This window comes from Panulirus ornatus, chromosome 32, assembly GCF_036320965.1.
Source record: "Panulirus ornatus isolate Po-2019 chromosome 32, ASM3632096v1, whole genome shotgun sequence".
In the NCBI taxonomy this organism is placed as follows: Eukaryota; Metazoa; Arthropoda; class Malacostraca; order Decapoda; family Palinuridae; genus Panulirus; species Panulirus ornatus.
The window spans coordinates 26,791,109-26,815,892 of record NC_092255.1 but is presented as its reverse complement, the minus strand read 5'-3'; the positions used below and the strand labels follow the sequence as shown (position 1 = coordinate 26,815,892).

At 46.0% G+C, this 24,784-nt stretch overlaps 1 protein-coding gene across 1 annotated transcript in view; it reads left to right on the top strand.

Moving 5' to 3' along the window:
* Positions 1 to 2,455: 2,455 nt before the first annotated feature.
* Positions 2,456 to 24,784, top strand: part of LOC139759223 (uncharacterized) — a 100,262-nt gene continuing 77,933 nt past the window's right edge. Inside the window, exon 1 of the mRNA XM_071681308.1 lies at positions 2,456 to 2,613. The gene's annotated coding sequence lies outside the window, so the exon portion shown is untranslated. The remainder of the gene's footprint in view (positions 2,614 to 24,784) is intronic.

The window sequence follows — 24,784 nt, the reverse complement described above, 5'->3', positions numbered from 1 at the left end:
TATATCATTCCCAAAGTTTGTACTGTCGTGGTCAAGTGTCGCACCGTCATGCTCAAGGGTCGTATGGTCTGGTTCAAGAGGGTATAATGGTGGCGTCACGACCAACTTGGTGAATGTTTTGGTCATATAATGAACATTTATATAGTTGGTTCATTACTTGTGTATTCTAGTAACCCCGCTGAGCCAGTTGTCTCTGTCTGCTACACCCAACGGTTTATTCTCGCATTGCTCGCCAGAACTTGTTCGTTTGATATGTATTTATGATATTTACACTGCTACTGAACTTAGGATTCGAAGAAAATGGAATGACTATGTTACATACATCCGCACATACATGCAAATAGACACATACTTAAAGACACACACACACACACACACACACACACACACACACACACACACACACACAGTCATAGTAAAACAGAGGTGACAAGGTCTTGCGCTCACTATTGGTCGTACATAACTTTGGAGGAGAAACTATGCGTCCTTAACAATTATCTGTATGTTTTTCCATGATTTATAAAACTGAACAACAAGAAAACACGTTGATTTGTACCTAGCGAGAGGAAGCTGCCGGGTGATAGAACCACCACACTGTGAGAGAAAAGGTCACGGAGAAATGTAAGTTGACCATTATGTTCTCGTTCCATCATTCCTCTGGTGCGGGTCAGGCCTGAGGTTCCTGCATCCTCGCATTCCTATGACCAGAACAGATGGGTTGTGTCTGGCTCCCTCTCCGTTACCACATCCTAACCCAAAGAGCCCCTTTGGCATTCCAGAATGGGAAACCAGAGTGGCTAGTTTGGTTTTGACAGATTGGCATTTCTCAACTCGGTTATCTACACACACATAGATAGATCAATGTCCTAATCTATAGACATACAAGTTGCAAAGATGTGACGAGTTTGTCACCATTCATTCTCATACTTATATATACCTCCGAGAAATGTCATTGAATCTTCTGTTATTAAATACACAAAGAATTATAATCTTGATATTAGTGATGGTCTATACAAATTAGGTAACTTTATTGCTGATAAAATTTGTAAAATGATAAGTTTATGAACGCTCGTTGTCTGTCTAGGACAATCGCATGTTTACCAAATAGCGTCATAGCTTCGTCTCTTCAGTGTATATCAACTGACTGTTATATTTCTCTCTTGTGTCTCCCCTGATGATGTGATTATTACACGAAAGTGCACTTGGGAACTTATCGTGCTTCATTTTCCCCGTAGACTCATAGAAATAACGCGGGAAATGGCGAATAGTTTAAAATATATATATATATATATATATATATATATATATATATATATATATATATATATATATATATATATATATATCACTTGGTTGAAAAATTCTATATCATTTTGTTCATGGTTGTGTTCCTGCTGGTAATCATGATTTTTGTTTTGCATCGAGCGGCCTTGATCTTTGACCAGCCGACTCCCTTGCTGAAGCGTGTCGCACCCTCTCATCTTGCCAAATCTGAACAAAAATATATGTAAATCAAATAATTAAACAAGTACTATGCAGTAGAATACTTATGGTATTTCCAAATCCATCTGACTCGTGGCGGCGACAGTAAAAATGAGAATGATTATATAAGATTCGTCTTGGCGGTTGTGAAAGTGCACAAAGAAACGTTATGAATGAAAGTAAAATTCCTTGTTCTGAGGTCGGCCAAAAGCTTCTCGCTGTGTGGTGGTGTGAGGGCGCCTGCTCCAGCTGGGTTCGGCTGCTACTCTTATCCTCCCCTTGTCCTCTGTAGAAAAACAACGCTACTTCTCTAGCCAGGGAAGAGACGGGTAGGAGAATGAGGATAGGAGAATGGGGTGTTGTAAGGGAATTATCATCCGTTGCGTAGACTTTGAAGATTCACTCAAGTTGGTTGTGACTTCTGATGTCAAGATATGCGTGGTGGGTAATACAACCCTGCAGCATCAGAGAGGACGTCTGGTTTACCGTAAAGCGTCTGTACAACTCTCCATCACACAAAGCGACTCCAAAACACGAAATCAATCTTCATGTTTCCTTGTGGGTATCTCAAGATCCAGCTTAACCCAATCTCTCTTTATTTTTTTACTTCATCTTACGTCATTGATCATACGCATAAGGAAATAATGTATTTTATCTTTTACAGTCTAAATTACCTCTAAGATTATCATCATCTGTAGAAGAATTCGCTCAAAAATACCTTCTTGGTAACATCAGCTATCAACTAAACTGCTGGCATTGTTGGCGGCCGTACGAATGTAACATTAAATAGCTCTCATACTAACTTTTTCGTTTATATGAACAAGAAATAATGACAGATAGAATACTGTATTGATAGTAATGTACAGGTGAAACATGTAGTATATGGAATCAACTGTATTTTAATGTCGCCCTTTATGTGTATATAACACTCTTTCCAGAGAATCTGCCTCTGGTCCATTGCGGAGTCGCTGCCACAGTAGAGTGGTTTGTATGTAGAGGAGGTGTGTCTTGAACATTGGTGGTGCGATCCGTGATTGAAAAATCTATATTTAAAATTTATTGTGAATTTTAACAGTTGATCGTCAGTGGAATATAAATCAATCTGGATTAAGGTCTTGCTTTTTACTTGAGGTAAGTCTCGAGACGATATTTTACTCACTTATACTCTTTCATTGATGAATTCCATTGCCATTCATGGAATACATTCGATTTGTAACAAGGCGGCAAGACACCGAAGTGACTGAGTTGAAATAGTTTTTTAAACTAAGCAGCTGAAACATCGATAATATACTAGTATCACTGATCATAGACCATGGTCTGAACTTTAATACAAATACATTTTGAGCCTTTTTTTCCTTTCTTTTTCTGTACGTAAATTTTATAGACTGCTACGCAGGTTGTTGTGCTGAGAGGTATGCAACTTACAACAAAACCGAAGCTCTTCGGAAACCTAACAATATCTCATTCGCTCATGGTAGGGGAAGGGCTTCCTGAGATTAATCAATACCCCTCACCTCCGTAGGTTTAGGCAGAGGGATCACAATCGGTATCCCATGCTACATCTATTTATGATTAAGGTTGTTAGAATTGTTTTAAGAGTTCCTTAAGGTAATGAAGGCATAGGATCTTTGAGGTAAAGCAGTGCTTTGTGTTGGGTATGAAAAAGCTAGGTAGGTCGGTGATGAGGGCTAGTTTTAGTGGTTATGATTACAATCGTCCTTGTGTACACATTGATGGAGTGCTCTGCAGTGACATCGGACCACGTGAACTGCTGACGGTGAGGCTTTATACTATACACAGTAAAGCCTCTGGCTGCTGACCTTGAGGCACCACATTGATGACTGGTAGATACGATAATGTTGACAGTAGGGCCCCACACTGATGATGGTGGCTACGATAATGCTGACGGTGAGGCACCTGTGCTGTCGTAGAGGCACATCTAAGGTAACGTGGCAGAGAGAGAGAGAGAGAGAGAGAGAGAGAGAGAGAGAGAGAGAGAGAGAGAGAGAGAGAGGTAACATACTGCTGACGGTGAAGTGCAACACTGCTTGCGATGATGTATCATACTTATGATGAGGCACCACACAGTTGACTATGAGGCACCAGAGGAAGTACCACAACCAACAATGAGGCACCACACTGTTAATGGTGAGACTTCAGAGGACGAGGTACCACTCTATGACAGCGAGTACCACACTACTGATGGTGAAGGACCAGTGAGGCACCAGAGGACGGTGTAAATTCCACACTGTTGACGGTAAGTCATCCAGAGGACAATGAGGTACCGCATTACTAACAACGAGGCAGATACTTTAGGTCACGAGACAGCATACTTCTGACGGAGGCATGTCTGTTGGCGGTGGGGCAGCACTGCTACTAATGAGGCACCACTCTGGTGACCGCGAGGCATCACACACTGGAGACGGCAAGATACCACACTATTAACGGAGAGTCACCACACTGCAGAAGGTGAAGCACCACTGTTGACGGTGAGGTACTACTATGACTGCTAGGCACCAGAGAACGATGAATTGCCATAATTCTTTAATGAGGCACCACACGCTGCTAGCGGCGAAGCATCCCTCACCATACGGTGGGGTTCTTGAGGATGACAATGTACTAAACCACTGGTGAAGAGGCCCAACATTTCAGACGGTGAGGCACCACACTACTGACGAAGAGGCACCACATTGCAGACGGTGAGGCACCACACTACTGACGAAGAGGCACCACATTGCAGACGGTGAGGCACCACACTGCTGACGATGAGGCACCACATTGCAGACGGTGAGGCACCACACTACTGACGATGAGGCACCACATTGCAGACGGTGAGGTACCACACTACTGACGATGAGGCACCATACTGCCGACGGTGAGGCACTACACTGCTGACTGTTGGGCGTCGCACTGCGGACAGTGAGGTACCTCTGCTGACGATCGGACACACCACTTTGCTGACGGTGAGGCACACAGTAATGGCACAGAGGCACCACACTGCTGACTTGAGGGAGACATCAAACTACTGACGTTGGAGTACACCTCACGACCTAGCCCTCGGCTGACATGGTGGTAGATGTGCAGATCGTTATTCACGCTAGGTTGGGCCCCAGTCATGTTATGGTTCCGGAAACATCAGCAGAATTATGCAGACGGAGCTGGGAATACCAGAATCTCCACATCTTTGATCTCGTAATGGTATTACCCAGCATTCATAGCGTAGTGAACATAGTGATGATAAGGTGTACTAATTATGTAAAGTAGTTAACACGCTGTATGATGAAAGTATCTCAGAATAAATAGGAGACAGCAGTTTGTATCGAAAGCGCAGACCTCATCTGTCGGTGAAAATACGAACTACCAAATCCGATCCCTGGGTATGTTCGATATGTGTACCTCCAGAGTTGACGTTACTGTTGGAGCATGATGATGGTGGTGGTTACATATAGATCAAACTCACGCCTGAGGAAGTAAAGCCACAAGTCGAATTGCAGTAGAAACAAACTCCTAAGGTATAGAGATCATATCAGTATTTATGTTGAGTTTATTGTATCTGATGTACATGTTTATCATTATACTGGTTTTTAAGTCTGGTTTTTACAGCTCGGTCAGGGACCAAGATGCTTTGGTATTCTGATCAGTCAGGCTGTTTGAGGTGGCAGTCCGCATGCGCAGAACCCTTAGCGATCATACTGTTCAGATCCGTGTATTGAAGATATTCACGGAGTAGATTTTTGGTCTCCAGTCTAGCAGTCCTTAAAGTTTGTAGGTGGACTAGTTATGAGCTGATGACTTTCGGGCCCTGGATGTTTAGTTTTCTCTTATGGAACCTTTTGGCTTTAATGACGTTATTTTTTAAGGTCGTTGAGCGTCATTTATGAAGGGACTTATATTTGAGTGTAGACAGAACCATTTCTTCATGAAGATACACGTGTTCTCTTCACGGTGTGTTTGTTTAGAATTTGCGATAAGCAAACTGGGGTTTCGTTTTGTTATATGGGTATTTAACTTCCTAGAGCACGACGTTAGGCTCCTTGTATAAGATGTTTTGGCATTGGACCCCTAGCCAAAGACCATGTCATCACACCCACGGGTGGTACCGTCGTTTTTAAGGGGTTAAGAGGTATTATGTAAGCCGTGTGGAAAGTGTCTATTAACGGTACAGTAATCTGACTGCACAGCAACTCGGAGCTTTTGTACCCTTCTTTGGATGCGTAACTTAACGAATTGCTGCAATTTTTAACCCATAGAGTGGTGGTAATAGGTATGATCAGTGGTGTGAACGACCAGCCGATATTTAAGTCGCTAGATAAGGACTTTTAGAGGCAACGGGAGGTTTGGCCGAGGCCATAAAAGTAGCGAGAAGAAAACAGGTGTTGGGAGGGCCACCCTGCAACGGTACTGTTTCCGGGTCAGGCAGAGATCACCCCGGGAATGAAGGAGGAACAGGGCTAGGTATCTCAAGATGGCGTGACTCAGCCACACTCATGAGTATGCTCTAACTTAGAATGTATTACGAAAGCTCTAAGTGTCATAGCACCATGTCTTGCACTCACACAGCACGACAATTACGAAAGCTCGTTTCCTTCCCTCAGATCCTTTTCTCGTACCAAGCTTGATTGCTATTTGTATGATCAATAAGGGCGTTTGTAGCTGTAACCAGCTGGTGTACGTGCGTACTGCAACCTATGAATCTGATCAGGTACAGTTTACATGTCCATTTAATGAATAGTGATTTTCTTTCCTGTGTGCTTCACAGTGTTTCAGATATTGTCATTAAGGCGTTGATGAATATCGAGTCCCAGATGTTTAGTTTTTTCTTTGTGCAATAGTAGCACAGTAGTTGTTATGTACCACAGTATTACGTGCTTTTAGGCCTTTAGGAGAGAGTTTTATAGTGCATCATAGACATCGTTTGGATTATCCGTGTGAACTATTGTATGCCTCATGAGCCAGTTTTGAATTTTAACAAGGGTCAGTTTAGAGTGAATAATGTTTGTACATTTCCTAACTCGGCGTTGTGCCCCGCCGCGTGAACTAAGAGTAATCTAAGGAATTCAGTGTAAAGATGGATTTCCTGTGATATCACGCCCGTACAGTAAACATGGTGCGCACGCATCCGGCCTGGAGAAAGCGTAATAAGTAAGGGTTTCAGCTGCATTGAATATAATTCTACAGTGTAACCTACTTCTATGATACCCTTCCCCACTGTAGCAAGTGTTAAACTCCATCTGTTGAATTTACTTCACAGAATCGTACGTACATAAAACTGTTAAACTTATCCACAACAGCTCACTCACTGTTCACACCAGGACACCCAAGGAAAGCCTACTACACCTCATGCCCAAACACCAGTACTTGTCGAGCCATCACTACACCATGGAACCTCATTCAAAGGTAAATACAGAAATGTTAACTTGAACCTATGTATACAATTCTAATTAATTTCGTAACTCCTTTGTGAACGAATATACAGAGAATTCCGAAGGTCCTCATAAGGGTCCACTGACTCAGAGGGCCAGCAAGCCATTGTACTACATGTCTGTACCCACATTGTCTTGAGTATATTGTCTTGATGGCCACTACAGAGCCGTTCTGCTTCAACTTTCTGTTGAGCCTCTAAAGCTTAGTCAGCCATTCTCATGTATCTAGACATCAAAGAATGTCTTTCACTTCCTTTATTCAAAGTTTTATATTTCGGTCCCATATTACCCGTTGCCCTCATCATTTGCTGTACAATAGACGCGTTAGGACAGTGGTTTGATCCCTGACCACGCTTGGATATGATGGCTGGCCTTTGACCTGACCCTTAAGGGTTTTATCGTCGTGACCAAGGATCGGACTGTCAGTCTCAAGGACTGTATCGCCGTGTACAAGGATCAAACTGTCTTTTTTCAAAAGTTGACAGTAATGACCTGGATAACATGACATTGGAAGGCCTTGAGCAGCCATTGTATTATTAATGCGCTTGACAAGATGGAAGATATAGAGGGTATTAGGTCAGAAATTTTGATATAGAGTCGATTGATTGGCACATCTTGTTCTCTGCGTATTTCATCCTTTAGTCGTAGAAGTTTGTAGCAGTGAGTATGGCAAGAATTATTTCCAGCCAAGAAGATGGAGGCTAAATGTTACTGTGATGTTATTATGTATGTAATTAAGATGTATAGGTTACAATTCACTGTGATATTGATCTGTATTTAACCTAATGTATCATAGTTCACTTTAATACCGATGTATTTCTAAGTAATTGTTGTAAGCCTATATAAGTCATCGTTCACTTTGATATTGATAGTGGCAAGCGTGTGTATGTGCGCTTGTCTTTGTTATTTACCTGCTAACTCACTACTTTATAATGTTTATAATTATATGCATTTCCAAAGTTCATGACTCTGAGTTAGGGAGAAGATGTTAAAATTATGATACTGGGATGCTCTTTGAAATGTATGGAACACTATAAAGGACTGTAATATGCATGGCATCCGACATTGCTCCTCTTGGCAAGTTGCCAAAAATGTTGGCCATTGTAGGTAGTCCCAAGTACACACATGCTTTTATATAATATATACAGTGGACGGACCGGTAAAGTGACTGATCCTTAAGTTTTATTTCATGGTAGACGCTTCATTTGTGTAATACGTGGCTAATGTTTCCTCAACGATCGCAGATGGGAAGGATGGCTGAAAAACTGTGCCGTACTTTCCTGTAGTTTTTGTGAGTTTCCTCTGACAGTTGGTGCTTTACTTGACGCGCGAGTCCCAAACTGTAAAGTATGTATGTCACTAGTGCTGGTCAGGATGTGCTGGGTGAGGTAACCACTGCCAGCAACCCGTGGTTCCTGTAGCCTGGCTGACTTTATCTGGGATCTAACATCTACGTAGGTTTGCCCATGGGAAATATTCCTATCATCTGTCGCGTGAACCTGAAAAAAACTTAAGGTTTGTATCAGTTAAATCACCATGTAATGTGAGATATCTTGACAATGGTACGTAAGTATTAGCAGTTTCTACGGCGTGTTCCGTCTCAAAAGCGACTTGAATCGATTTTGGGGCTGGAGTACGAGGGCGGCCTGGTTGGGACCTCTGCACCACCGTGCGTACGCACGCAGCCCACGTCCGCTGGGCCAGTGCTGGTTATGGCAAACTGCGGACCTCATGTGTTCACCACATCCTTCCTTCATAACAGCAGATGCGAAAGTTTTGAAGCTTAATTTCGGTTTAGATGATTGTGGATATTATTATTATTATTATTATTATTATTATTATTATTATTATTATTATTATTATTATTATATAATGTAATACCTTACCTAACCTAGTAGAGATTGGAGATGCAGCAGTGATATGTAGAAAAAGGTGTTATGAGACATTCAACACATCATGGGTATAAAAACATATTTGTCTTACTTTTCCTGCTGGAATTAGGTTCATGAACGTTTGTTGCATGAACGAATTGCATTACCACAGCGCTCTTGTCATTTCTCATCCTTGTAAAATTGCCACCTCACCAGGAGTTTAAGACCAGCTTAAAGCGTTTCTTTTTTATTTTATTTTATTTTAGCAATAAGGAAAGATAATATGACCAGAGAGTGAATTTCTTCTCAGCGCTTCGTGCTGTACATAGTAATACCGGAACCAGTATTGCTGTACTATAAAGTGAGGCAATACACCATCACCAGATTGTTAACTTCGTCGGGAGAGAGACTTGCGATTCAAGTTTTTGCGCAGTAGATTGTTACTTTCTGTAACCAGAAATGTAGAGAATTCCATATAGATGACAAGTGTTGCTACATAGGGTTATTCATGACGCACATAATCACAGCAATAAAAAATAATGTACAACCTTAATCTATAACGTATTTTGTCCCACACAGTAAAGTAATGATGGCACCTACGGACTGATAGCATTGACATTACTAAGATAGATATGGGTCTGAATATGTAAATTGACTTTCATCACAACTCACTGAACAGGAAATGCATGCATGAAAAAAGCGATCATGTTTCCAAACATGAAACCAGATCTTACTTAGCACAATGTTTGCATAAACCGCAAACTGGCACCCAAACACCTTACGTTAAATAGATTTAAGTTTGATTTGATAATTGTTGATGCTGGAGAGAGTTAGGTAGGTAAGTTTGTTGTTATGTAAGGCTCCCAGTGACCTGTGGTAAAGTGTCCTGTGGCAGGTTTTTGTCAGTGTGTGACATGACATTGTAGTCTTCATTATAACTTGTGTGAGCCAACTGTTTTTGTCTTGCGCCGGGGTGTTGCTAGGCTCTCGTCCCGCCGGCTTGCGTCAGCCAGCCATCACCACCTGGTTTCCACCGACACTTACAACCCTATACTATTAAGAGTAAATATTTTTAGCTTTCCTTTCGTGAGGGGCAGTTTCCTGCCGGCTTGTGTATACAAATGTACCGGCCTCTTACTGTGTTACGTTCTGTAGTAAGCGTGTGTTTTGTGTGTGTGTGGGTGCATATTTGAGTGTGTGTGTGTGGTTACCGATTCACCAGATACGTGAAGGGATTTCGGTATTCGTATTACCTTGTCTTTGTGTATATGCGTTATTACCTATCAGCATTATATGTGGAAGGAGTTTTACTCACGTGGGATCACATCTCGTATGTGCGTGTGTGTGTGTGTGTACACAATTATAGCCCGGCCTTATGACTCTGGATGACCTTTCTAGCAGTTGTAGGTGTCATAGAGCCCCTGGCCATGACCCACTTCCGTGACACGGCCCCTGCCCCTGCCCCCCATCAGAAGACCTGGCCCGTATTTCGTGACAGTGCTTTGACGAAGACCCTGCCCACGCCCCTCACCAGTAGACTAGACACCGCAGGTCTCGACAGTGCCATGACAAGGACCTCTTTTCCCTCCTTCCTCCTCCAGAGGACCTGGCACCGCAGGTTCTGACACTGTCATTACAAGGACTTTGCCCACCAGAAAAACTGGCATAATACATCATTCCAGCCCCAGTGTCACTGGTTTCATGTATCGTTTCTTAGTGTCAGGATAGTATTATGGTAGTGATGAAGATATTATTAACATGGATATGATAATCATGAATACATTTTCTTCGCAGTTTGCATGGGAAGAGAGTAAAGAGGAACTTTTATGCATAGACAGAGCATTTTAGTGTTGGCTTGGCTTGAAGGTGCTGGTGAGTTTTTAGCTCGTGTCCCTCCCTCCCGGTTGTGTATCCTTCAGCAGTGGGACATATCCTGTATAGTCTGAAGATAGGATGGGAAAGTTATATAAGTGGCCATACACCTGACGTCATATGGCTTGGCACCAGCACACACATAGCCAGTCATATGCCAGCCAAGTGCCCGGGTCTTCAGACTTAGTGTTTTACCCCGGCATAAACAGCCCAGTGGGTCACAAATCATGGAAATGTTTGCAGAGATGGGGCTAGCATGTAGATCTGAAGTGGAGCCAGGCAGTAGTCCTAGGAGGCAGGCTGTAGTCCTGAAGCTGCTTAGTAAAGCTAAAACTGCTCCTAGTCCTCAGTGCTACACAGGTACCCAGGGTCACTCAGGGCTTCCAGAGAAACAGTAACCGTTGGTCTTGAGGGTAATTAACTGCCTCCGAGAGGAGTCGGAGGCCAGTGTTGGATCACAGGGAAGGTCAGTACGGCCCGGTATGAGCCAGGTGGCTCACGTGACCCGGAAGTGACCCCGTTACGACGAGAAAGTTTGGCACCACGTGAGATAGGGGCAGCCAGGCATGCAACCCCTCACCAGCCACACACACGTGGTGCCTCCCACTCGTGTTCTACATACCTGGTGTCTCATCCTCCCCATCTTACACACCTGGTGCCTTCTCTCCCCCCAGCTTCATTCACCTGTTGCTTCCCCAAGCTCCACACTCCTGGTGCTTCCCCCTCCCCACGCACCTGTTGTTTCCTCGTCCCCAGCTCTACACCCCAGGTTTGCCCTCCCTCCCAAGCTCCACACGTTTGATGCCTTTTCCTCCCCAGCTCCACACACTGGATGCCTTCCCCTCCCCAGCTCCTCTCAGTGGGGGCTTAACCCTCCCCAGCTCACACCTGGTGCCACCGTGTCTCCACACACTTCATGCGAAACACAGCTGGAAGTTACATATTATCAAATACACCTTCACGCTGGGGACGCACTTACCCCACACACGTGAACTGTTGTGGTAGACAAGTCAGTCTGAGCGTGAGGGGAAGCTTCCTGCTGAGGGATTTGTGTTTGGCAAAACCAGTGGGGCGGGGGCTCATGTACAGGTTGATCTTGACAACACTTGCGGGCTGGGGAACGTGTATAGGTTGAACTTGGCAACGCTGACGGGTCGGGGATCTTGTGTAGGTTTACCTTGGCAACGCTAGCGGGGCAGGGATCATGTGTAGGTTGATCTTGGCAACGCTAGCGGGGCAGGGATCATGTGTAGGTTGATCTTGGCCATATTGGCGGGAGCTCCGGAGGCGCCTTGTGTATGTGAGTTAGTACCAGGTACCACTGTTGGGGCGGGAGGTCGGCTCGTGACTCGGTGGTGTCGGGCCTCAGGACTCTCATTCCTGCAGTACCCAGATAGCGTGAGGGTTCTCACGTCCTCACTGGAAGGTTCCGGGTCGCGTCGGTGGTTCCAGGTAAGACTCGAGATAACATGGAAGGTCTGTACAAGTCAGAAGGGCCGGGATGTGGATGGCCATGGGAGTGGTCTTGGTCGCAGCCGTGAGCAGAGTCACACGCTGAGGTAACGATGGTCTGTTACTGGTCCGAGGATCCGGTAGGTGTCCAGAGACCCTCATGTTGGGGGATGGTTGATGTCGAGGGATCTGGTTGTGCAGTGTGGTTGTGGTGTCCAGGGACCTTGATAGTGTCGTGTGACGTGTGGCACAAGTCCCGAGCCTGGCGTGAGTGCCTGTCGTTACAGTAACGGAAGGATTGTGTGGCAGTGCCTTAAGTGGGTCTCCCTCCGGACGAGGGAAGGGGTGCACGATGCTGGTGGTACCCCCCGTGGTAATCCACGACGCCGTCGTTTATTTGTCGTCGTTTAAGACAGTCTTACGTAAGTGTCTTGTGAATGCCTGGCTGGTTGTAGGTCGTTGTTTCACTTATACGTTTTGAATGATACAAGGTCATGGGAGTGCTTGATGGTCTCTGACGAAGTTTTATCTGCTGGAGGACAGTATTGGTATCCTTCATTAGTACAAGACGGACGCAGGATAGTAATGGAGGTTGAAAATGGTTGTGTGGAAGGTACCGGTATATAGTAGGTAATGGAGGAGGGTAGAGAGGCAGTGTGAGGCCGCCTCTACCGCTGCCACCAGCGGTGAGAGCAGCAGCAGCGGACCGTCAAGAGCCGCCCCGGAACCCACTTCCCCGGCTGGCCCGCCTACACACTCACTCTCACCCACCGCTCCCTGCCGCTCACTCACGCACTCACATTCCATCGGAACTCCCTGGGTAAGAATAGTGTTGGGAGAAACTTGTGTCATTAGTACAAGGCCGGCCAGGGAGGGTTCGGTTTGTAGGTAGTGTTGGTCATCATTACCCAAACCCGGATTATCTGGGTTCCCTTGTGGTGGTCCGGGTTGTGAAGATGACATCCTCTCCAGCCACCCGACAAGATTTATGAAGAGTAAACTAAAATGATCTGTTACTTCGAGGGACAACATTCACATGAAATTATCAAAATAATTAATTTACCGTTTTACGTTGTATAAAATGTTTTCTTTATATATGATTTATTCTGTTCGTATTGTTAGTTTTCTTAATTATTGTTCTGGACTGACTTGATCTCGCAAGTTTTTACATCGACCTGTTGGGAGAAAAAGTAAAAAGCAAGAGTCACGTGCAAATGAAGGATTAGAATTGGCTGTGATAGGACAATAATATTATTAGAATTTATAATATGCATTGTCTTGGCTTTGCCAAATTTTTGTTGGAAATACAATATTTAAATAATCTTTTGTCCCGAAATGATTTACGGTATAATTTTTTTTTTTTTTTTTTGAGAAAGTAAGAGAATATGTTCATCCAAATTGAAAGTTCTCAAATAAAAAAGAATGAAATTATTAGTTTAAGTGAAATGCTGTTGTTGATACAGTCAACATGTCGTAACCAAAGGCAGGCAGGCGACACTGCAGTAATTAAACATGATAAATGCAGTGTTTGGCTAAATGTTTAGCCGTTGATGTACGGGTCAAGATACAATATGGGTGATGGAAACATCTGGTGAAGAGGATCCGTTTGCGTTGTATATTTAGGAACAAAAACATTGATTATAAAGGATTTGATAGTGCCACTCAGTATCTGCCTTAACAGTTATACAAATTTATTTTATTGAGACTAAATGGTTATAGATGTTATCCTGTTTAACGTTACGTAAAACGTTTCGCTAATAGTGAAAGAACAAGTCTGATACCGAAACGAGGGGGCGAAGCCGCATTTAGTGAGAACACCGACGTATCTATATCCAATTTTAAAGATATCTGGAAAACAGATGGAGAACATCTATACCGTTGATGTGAAAGCTCTGTTATGAAGCATTTTACCTTGTGTATTGTTGCTGTGTCCAGCAGAGTGACGTCATTATTGAGGCAGTTTAGCCTTCACATAAATGTTGCCATCCACACTGCAGTCAACTTTAGTTATTGTCTCCCTCGGTTCAGTGACTTTTTCATTCATTACCGGAAAATCATCAGAAATTTTTCAAGCTGAACTTTTAAAACTTTAGAAACTAACGTTAACCTTAGAGTGCATATGATTTAAAAATATGCAAGAACGGGAAGTTAACTCCATATATATATATATATATATATATATATATATATATATATATATATATATATATATATCATCCCTAGGGATAGGGGAGAAAGAATACTTCCCACGTATTCCCTGCGTATATATATATATATATATATATATATATATATATATATATATATATATATATATATATATATATATATATCATCCCTAGGGATAGGGGAGAAAGAATACTTCCCACGTATTCCCTGCGTATATATATATATATATATATATATATATATATATATATATATATATATATATATATATATATATATATATATATCATCCCTAGGGATAGGGGAGAAAGAATACTTCCCACGTATTCCCTGCGTATCGTAGAAGGCGACTATAAGGGGAGGGAGCGGGGGCTGGAAATCCTCCCCTCTCGTTTTTTTAGTTTTCCATAAGAAGAAACAGAAGGGAGCCAGGTGAGGATATTCCTTCAAAGGTTCAGTCCTCTGTTCTTATCGCTACCTCGCTAACGCGGGAAATGGCGAATAGTATAGAAACCATGAAATAAAAACGAATTTTTTCTCGAGATATATTGATAGAAATCAAGGGACGTTGAGACTTTCAGCGGAAGTTTGGAATATCTCATTTAGAATATAATTTATCCTGGAGAACAGTCTCACTTGTCAAGTGGAAACTGATAGGAAACTATGTGGCTCCTTGCGGACGCAGCCAATCCTACATCACGCGGTGAATTTCACGCCGAGAATAAAATATGGGATGATACAAGACTTTTAGTGGCTGGCTGTTGACTACGGGTGCTTCGGATGGGCCACTAGGCCCTCTGCAGTTTCCTGCATTATTCTTATAACACAAGTGAATGTATACTGGAACCAACGAGGAGAAATGTCTTATATCCGACAATTACGGTAAAAGGGTGACTAGACTCATGCCATGACTGACCCAAAACAAACCTCACAGCATGAAGGTGGAGGCAGCCTTGTACAGGAAGTCTAAATCCAGCAACCCTCACTCTCCTCAGGGTTCGCTCAGTGGAGTCACGTTCAACAACAACTTGATAGAGGATAATCTATCATGGCTCAGCAGGACTTGATAGAGGATAATCTATCATGGCTCAGCAGGACTTGATAGAGGATAATCTATCATGGCTCAGCAGGACTTGATAGAGGATAATCTATCATGGCTCAGCAGGACTTATGAGCAACGCGTCCTCAATCCACATCACGGAGAAAATAGAACCATCAGCTTTCCATTAATGAACCCAACACATCCCAGGGAAAGATGAACAGATAGAAGGAAGCAGTTGAAGCGAGAACGCCGAGCCCTATATAGACTAAAGAAAACGAGTTATGGTTCTTCTTGGTCGCCTCAACTCTCTACCCCGAGGTGGCAAACGCTGGAAAGTGATATCACAACCGGGCAAAAATTTGAAAAAAAAAACATCTGGTCCACCTCAACTGCGTGACGGACAAAGACTTGGAAGCCTGTGCCACCTAAGCTTACCTGTGGACGTCCGGAAATGTGATGTTCAACGGAGAAAAAATGTGTAGCTGGGCCGCTGAGGACGATAAAGACACGAGCCATTAATCATCATGATAAACACGCACACTCATACAACTAATCAAAGTCCTAATTCTCTGTGTATATATATATATATATATATATATATATATATATATATATATATATATATATATATATTATTTTTCTTTTTTTATTATACTTTGTCGCTGTCTCCCGCGTTTGCGAGGTAGCGCAAGGAAACAGACGAAAGAAATGGCCCAATCCCCCCCATACACATGTATATACATACGTCCACACACGCAAATATACATACCTACACAGGTATATATATATATATATATATATATATATATATATATATATATATATATATATATATATATATATATATATACAAGTACGAGCTTGAGTAACAGAATGGTTAGGACGTGGAAATTAAAGTTATCTAACAACAGATGATGTAGAGATAATACAAATGTTAGAGGCTCATGTCTGTTTGCTCCTCCTCCTGCCAGACAGTACCATGAGACTCCTTTGGAAAACAAGCCAGCTTCCCCCAAGCCCAAACAGACGTGCCAGGTTGCACGGGATGTAACAAATGTAGACCATCAGCGTGGTAGACCCAGGTCTTCACATGCCAAGTTTGGTCCTGGACCGAGCATCGGGGATGGAGAACTTTTCCAGAACCAAGACAAGGAATGCGTGAATAATCAATTGTATAATTGCAAAATTCTACTAACATGATGTAGATACTTTTGTGTGTCACAAAAGTGGACTGAAAATACCGTGATGGCCCCGATCACAGCCAACGGGACAAAAACTGTGTGAGGTGGGCGGCCCTTACCGGTGTGAACGTAGGACAGCCGCCCTCATTATTCCAACCGTAATTAACTGACCAGTCAATAGCATGTCGTGTGTTCACTGTTTTGCAGCAGACACATGAAAATGATAACTTTAACGAGTCCTTTTGTAGGACAACAGTGGCTCAGCAGTGTTAGTGGTGGGGTCTTCAGGCTCTTCAGTGGTAGTGGTGGGGTCTCCAGGCTCAGCAGTGGTTGTTGTGGGGTCTTCAGGCTCAGCAGTGGCAGTGATGGGTTCATCAGGCTCGGCAGTGGTGGGTTCTTCAGGCCCTGCAGTGGTAGTGGTGGCGTCCTTTAGGATCAACAGTGAAGTACTTTAGACTCGCTAGTGGGATACTTGAGGTTCAGTAGTGAGGTACCTCAGACCCGGGAGCGGGAGGGGAAGTTCAGCAGGGTACTTCAGGCTGCCGACTTCAGAATCAATACATTGCAGTGTGGCACAGTTTTCCTGTCATGTGCTGCAGTCATGTCGTCTTTGTCTTTGTTTGTGTTGTGGTTTGGTGGTGGTGTGAGCTGGCTTACCTCTGGCACAGTTGGCATACTTGTCGTGTGTGTGTGTGTGTGTGTGGCATATGTCGCTGGGACATCTGAGGGTGGAGTGTATGTGTCAGGAGTGTATCCTTGCTGGGCTGTGTATGTGTCAGGAGTGTATCCTTGCTGGGCTGTGTATGTGTCAGGAGTGTATCCTTGCTGGGCTGTGTATGTGTCAGGAGTGTATCCTTGCTGGGCTGTGTATGTGTCAGGAGTGTATTCTTGCTGGGCTGTGTATGTGTCAGGAGTGTATCCTTGCTGGGCTGTGTATGGGTCAGGAGAGTATCCTTGCTGGGCTGTGTATGTCAGGAGTGTATCCTTGCTGGGCCGTGTATGTGTCAGGAGAGTATCCTTGCTGGGCTGTGTATGTCAGGAGTGTATCCTTGCTGGGCTGTGTATGTGTCAGGAGAGTATCCTTGCTGGGCTGTGTATGTGTCAGGAGTGTATCCTTGCTGGGCTGTGTATGTGTCAGGAGTGTATCCTTGCTGGGCTGTGTATGTGTCAGGAGAGTATCCTTGCTGGGCTGTGTATGTCAGGAGTGTATCCTTGCTGGGCCGTGTATGTGTCAGGAGAGTATCCTTGCTGGGCTGTGTATGTCAGGAGTGTATCCTTGCTGGGCTGTGTATGTGTCAGGAGTGTATCCTTGCTGGGCTGTGTATGTCAGGAGTGTATCCTTGCTGGGCTGTGTATGTCAGGCTACTTGACATGGGGTGTGTGTGTGTGTGTGTGTGGTTGCGGGTGGTTAATGCGTCTGGTTTTTGTGTGTGTGGCGGGAGCTTGTATCGGGGCCGCTATAGCTCCCTCGCCACTACCAGCAGCAGCTTCGGTAAACTACCGTATTAATCAGCCGTTAAGACTTACCTCCCTGTGTTCCAGCATACTGAAGACGCCCATACTGACCATCAGGTTGGGGCGTGTGTTTACCCCTCTGTACATAACCCTACAAATGGATTACATAATAAACCTGGCGTCCCAGAGGGCCGGGAGGAACACCTGATGCCGGGAGGCGACGCTGCAGTTAACCCTCCTGCAGCTGGGGATCATAACCCAGGCTCAGACGACCTGCCTGACGCTCTAGGAACATGTGACCTCACTCACCGACAACATTGCAGCAGTGTGCACGCCAGGACCTCCTCCTGCATAGACGTGGGTGGTGGTGGTGGAGGGCGGAGACGGCGCTGTCTAAGGTCCTCCCTCGCCTGACGACCATCACTTGTCTGAAAGAGAGGTAGTATTGGCGGTCGTACTGCTAGTGTGTGGCTCACAATGTACAGCTTATTGACGTGTGTGTCAGGATGGTTCTGCTGCTACCGGGACTAGCCCTCCAGTTGCCATCACAATGACATTGCTATACACTTTTTTTTTCTTTTGGAACTCGTGCTTTTGTATATATTTCCTGTTGTAGTTTGGTTGTACATAAAGTTGTGTGGCTGTAGTTTTGTTTAAGGTGTACGCACTGATATACACGTTATCTTCATCGTATATAAAGTGTGAAGGTTGACCACTACCCACGAGGCGGGTGTTGGACGACTTAGTTGTGGATGTTTTAGGGTCGTCGGGATGAAGGTGAAACGAGTGTGTGGTCACTGGAGGAGCGCTAGGCCGCCCGTGCCACTATAGCACTTCCTACGAGGCTGGGGTCACTGCTCACAATACTAGTCCAGTGTTATATTTGTGGCGCAGATGGTGAGGTATGTGAGGATTATCACCAGGCCGGCAGGGGGAGTGGAGCAGAAGGTTGTCAACAGGGAAGTGGTCCTCCTCACTATGCTGTACGCACAAGCTTTAGTGGGAGATGATCTGACCAGGATTGTTGTGAACTTTTACGAGAGCAGTGACTTCCTGGTATTAAAAGGCCGGTCTACTGACTGCTATAATAACTGGCCGAGCCAGTATGCTAACATAGTGGGGAAGACTTGATGCGCCTCTCACACAACAGCCAAGTGTAGCGGGTGTTTGGGAGGCGATCCTCTACCTTGATGCGCGCGAGAGGAATTACCTGAGCCTGTGTGGATTGGTGGAGGTCCCGCTACCTCCCTCGAAGCTGATCCAGATGCTGAGGCGGAGGCTAGAGGCCCCTCTCCTGGTGCCGCAGACTGCCTCTCCCTGGCTGGATGGCTGGCCTAGCACCAACCACCCTCGCTTGACCTCAGCTGGAGGCACTTGTTGTACCACCCCTGTCGGGGTCACGGTGGCTGCCGCCCACAGTCACCCTGACCTCTCCACCTCCACATACACAAGTTCTCTTCCTGGTGAAGGGAACGAAGACAGGGGGCGCACCCATCCCCTCTCTGTTAACGGGAGGTGACCAATTGTTTCAGTAGCCTCTCCCTCCTCCATTTGTGGCTAGTCCTCAGATGAGTTACACCTGAGAGAACCCGGGAGGCATCTTGCCAAACCCGGGTCACACATTAGGCAGTGTGTGTTCACTTATGTAAACTGCTGATTAATTAATTCAGTGCTGTCCAATCCTTGTTAACATTTTTGTCACTTTGTAACTTGTAACCCAATCATTGAGGTCCTGTCCTTGGACTGGCGGCAGGGTAGGTGGTGGGGATGATGGTAGCAGGGTAGGTGGTGGGGATGATGGTAGCAGGGTAGGTGGTGGGGATGATCATGTCAGTAGGCTGTGAGCAGTAGCCGCCCAGGGTAGCACAAGCCTCCTGATCATGAGTGTTGAAGTGATGCCAGGCACTACACCCTCCGTGGCAGGATTGATGGGATAATATGTCTCATAGAGACGGAGTCACCAGGCTAGACCTGGTATCTTTTCCTGGCATATACCGTGCACATAACCTTCCTCTTTAAATTCTTTTCTTTTCATTTTTACCCCGAGGTTTGTCTGGTCAGGAGACTGAGGACCTCTGTTCGTGAAGAGAGCCTCTCATGAGATAATGGGGTAAACGTTTCGTCTTTCGTAACTCCTGGAGTAATTTCGAGCGTTCAGGTTCTGTCAGAGGTCATCACTCCAACACTACTGAGTCACGAGGGTAGTCCTTCCCGTAGCAGCTGCCTTTTAGTGTGGCGTCTAGTGTGGATAACTTACTACCTGTCAACAGAGTTGGGATTTTCTGTGTCTGACTTCAAGGATAAAAATTGATGTTTTTATTTGTTTAAGGAGTGTTTTTGTCCACGGCCTTCTGCACCGTCTGTGCCTTCGTCTGGAGATGTGGTTCCTGGTTGCAGCTGACCCGTTTTGATCTGTAATCACCTGACGTGACCGGCCCCCCGTCCCGTTCCCCTACTACACACGTTCCTTGTAAAAGCATGTTATGTAGGCCCACAATTTTCCCTGGGTGATCCATGTTGTAAAGATTAATATATTATCGAAGAGTGAGCCGTTTCTTTCCTCCATATGTGCCAGTTTCAATGTCGTCAGAGACAGTGGCGAGTATAATGCGCCTCAGTGAATGGTCTTAGCATTACCTTAAGACCTGAAGGTGTTCCAGTTTTTTCGATTGTGGTCGTAACCTGACGTTGACAGCCTTAATGAGCCTGTCAGCCCATAGGCCTAAAGTCCAGATAACCTGTTTCTGGTCAACAGTTTTATTAAATTATGTCGCTGTTTAATCTGAGGTCGGAGAGATGGTGAGTGTCTGGCCACATGTGGCTGAGACACAGCCCAGCCTCCTCACTCGAATTCTGTTTTGATTTGAAGTTTGTGTTGAACTTGCTGCCTCACACAACGGCATTTCCTCGTGTTTGACTTCAAATGTTATTTGTCAACTAACCTGTGTTAGGTATTTAAGTTTGTATTTAATCCAAGACTTGTAAGTTGTTAAACCGTAGTGCCGCTGGGGATCTTAGCAACCGGTGGTCATGTGTTGGGTTGCAGGACGTTTCTTGTGGTGAGTTGTGGCAAGGTCCCGAGATGGAGGAAGAGATAAGTGTGGAGTGTGTCGGCGTTGGGCACAGGACCTGGTGAATGGCGCCCTCAGTGGCGGGGGAGGGAGCGGCCGCCCCGGCCTGCTTGGGCTACCTGAATGGCCTCCTCTGTTGGACTACGTCCGCCATGCTGGTCTGCTCTTACCTTCCTCAATGTACGTCTGTCGCACCACAGCCACCACTCCTACCGTTCCTCCTACCTCTATCAGCCAGTGCAGCCCAGGGATTACCTTCATGTCTCTATACAGAATGCTGAGAGCCGTCGCTATAGAGGCAAATATTGTAGACCCGATGGGGAAAAAGCCAGAGGAAAATTATTGTTAGTTTTATGGCTCGCTGTACAGGTGACATTTTTTTATTCCAGTAATATTGGGAAGAGCAACGTTGTGTTGCTGGATAGAGTCAGGTTTAGGGAGTCCGTCGTTACCATGTGTAGGGTTTGGTGGCACACCAGGGTCTGGGTTACTCCAGTGCACCTCCCCACACCGTGTGGCTGGGGCAGGACATTCCCGCCACTTGATAACCTAGTGTGTGTAGAGATGTACGTACGTGGTAGGTAAGTGTCTGAGCCCCAGGCATCTGGGGGTGTGGATGGTGGCGCAGGAGGGACCTGACACGGCCATTCGCTACCTCTTCCTCCGTCGGGTTGGTGCAGGAAGTGCGTGGGAGCATCCCAGTGTTACGGTGTCACGCCGCTCCTGTCACCGTGTGACACACACCCACCGCTGGCGAGGAGTGGCATGTAACGTGCTCACATACCGTCACTCACCGGGGGGGGGGGGGGGGGGGGGGGGGGTGTACGCCCAGGGACCTGATGTTAAGTTCTGGTCCCGTATTTGACCAAGTACATATGGGAGCAGGGGAGTTACTACATATTTATGGCAAGGAGTTGCGACTTAGAGCCTCGACGTCTCTAAGGGTTGAGGGTCACGATGTATCTGTGGAGGGAGTTCCCATGTCCGTATGGGAGAGTTGCGAGTTACGTATCTTTGTAGTGGACAAGATTCGTGTGTACATGATGTGGAGCCCTGGTGTGGGCGAGGGTGAGCAGTTTGTGTAGTGTGCCGCCGCCGGGGGTGTAGCGCACAGGAAATGTAGACGGCGACCTAGGAGGAAGTGCAGTGGTAAGTGGGGGAGGTAAGAGTTGTTGTAGGTGAAGTATGGAGTTGTAGGTTGTGTTGTGCATCTGGTGGTAGGGTGACTCCTGTATATATATACCTACAGGGAATGCGAGCCTCTTCAACCATAGAGTCCAGGACCGCCGGCAGTCAGTCGATCTACTGTGTGCCTCTATAAGGGTGTTCTTGTGGATCTGGAGGGGTTGTAGTTACAGGATAGCGAGCTTGGCGACCCATACAGGACTCGCCACAGCTGAAGCAGCTAACGTGTGGTTGCTGTGGTCGGCCGCACGGAACCTGAGAAGCCGTCTGGAAATTATAATCCGCGGCTTAAATGGCCGTGTCATGTCCGGGGCGACGGTCCCCGACCAGTGGGTCCCGGAGGACTGGAGCTGGGGGCCCGTGCCATGTCTGGGTCGATCCTTATAGGTCAGGTCAAAGGCCTGGACATCATGTCCAAGGTTCAGGCAGGGTTTTCTTGAGGCCAAGGGCCTCTCTCTCTCTCTCTCTCTCTCTCTCTCTCTCTCTCTCTCTCTCTCTCTCTCTCTCTCTCTCTCTCTCTCTCTCTCTCTCTCTCTCTCTCTCTCCTGACACTATGACATGATTCTCTGCAGGTTATATACCGTCGTCATCCTGATTCTGACTTACCCTGAGGGGCCAGTGTACTGTGCTGGGTCCCAGACCAGCGTGTGGGGACGGCCGGCCAGGGATAGTACCGTCCGAGGCCGCGTCGGTGTTGCTCCACATTAGGGTACTACAGGACTGGTCAGATAAGAGGAGAATCATGGCGCGGGTGGTGGTGGCTGGCCAGTGCTGCCTCTGGCTTCCGAGGTCAGAGAGAGAGTTGGTGTAGGTGGTGATGGAGTGGTGGTGCTACAACATTGCTGGTGACGTGATGCTATGACATTGTTGTACAAAGGTGATTCAGCATATGAGCTTCATTACATGCGTTACATCGTTTTCTACGATAAGTGTTGTAGACTGGATGAAAAACTTGGACACACATTGAAAATGTCAGGATCTTGTTGTTAACAGTAAGGTGGTGTGACATTTCTTAGGAGGACGGAGTGATCCAGGATATGATGTCGTGTCCTGTGAAGTTGTGGTGTTGATGCTGTGTGTGTGTGTGTGTGTGTGTGTGTGTGTGTGTGCTGGTGATGCCTGAATGATGACACGAATGTTACTACATGGGAAGGCCAGGACACGGGAGCCCCTGGGAGTGCCAGTACATGGGAGTACCTGGGAAAACGACTTAGGAGACTTGATGGTATGTGGCGGACGACAGTAGCTTCGCGCTGACCAGCTTGCGTTACTGTGGGTGAAGCGGATGTTCGTGCCAGGTTGTGGGGGAGGGGGGACGTCCTTGTGAAGGCCCCGCAGCTGAACACACCAGTTAGGGGGTAGGAGCGAGGGGGTAGCAGGAGTCGTGTACAGAAGTCATGGAGAAAGTTCGTAGCGAGGAGGGTATGTAGGGCGGCGGGCGAGTGTGAGTAGCCTGAGGCAAACAGCCTTCATCACACCTACCACCACACACCACATCTCACAGTCACCACCACCACAGTCCCCCCTGTGGTGGTTTGGTCCACCAAGCTTCCGGGCCTCACCCTGAACTAAAATAGAAGGGAACCCATCAGCAAAATGTGTCGTTCATCTGTTGTGTCTACACTTGATCTGTAGACTCGTGACACTTGGCTTCCCTGCACCTGAACTCAAGAGCGCCTACAGCTTTCATTATTGGCAAACTTGCCGTTTCTTCCCCTGCCTAATCTCCCTGTGCACCACACAACAGGAGGTGCTTCAGAAGTTACAGAAAAGGGCATTCAAGGTCATCTTTGGTCTCCTAGATCACTTATCATAAGGCGCCCAACACACACTGGTTCGACGCAGCCGCACTGACCCCATCAGAGCTCATGTTCACGGCTGCAAGGCTGGGTGTCCGTTTCTATGGTAAACCAATGAGACCCTGGTGTTGACAGTGCTAGCCTGTTTACCACAGATGGACAACCACGCAAACCACATCAGCGCAGTAGGGAAGGGAAGGATTCCCACTTCAGCAATGTGTCCCTGGCCCACGTGGGAGGCTTACCTCCATCAGGTCCTCTACCTGGGGACACCAGTCCCGCTAGATGCTGGCTAACAGGCCACACGTCAAGGGACTGCCAGTGAACACCTGTTCCAGGCTGTCGTGCTGGACACAACGGAACTAGGACCTGACTCATCAGGGACTCCACCCCACTGGAGCCCATAGAGGACGAAGAGAATAAAGTTAGTGAAGATAATATCGACCCAGTTTAAATGTCCCAGATGTGATGAACTGGAACGTATGGCTTGGCAACAAGACTGTCCCAGAAGTTTCCTTCCAGCAGGCAGGTTACCGAGGCCTGGGATGGTGCTTGGGGAGGCCCCACACTCCAGGCAAAATCTCCCACGTACTTCCAGGCGAGAACACTGGATTCTGTTTACTTCGTTTTGAATGAAAAAGAAAAGGACGTCACTAGGTTCAGTGCCATCCAGACCTACACCAGGGACGGTGTGTCACTGCACATATCATTAGAGGTGTACAAGATTATGATCAGCTCCACAAGTATTATATGAAGCAGGTTCAACACTGGACCATTATTAT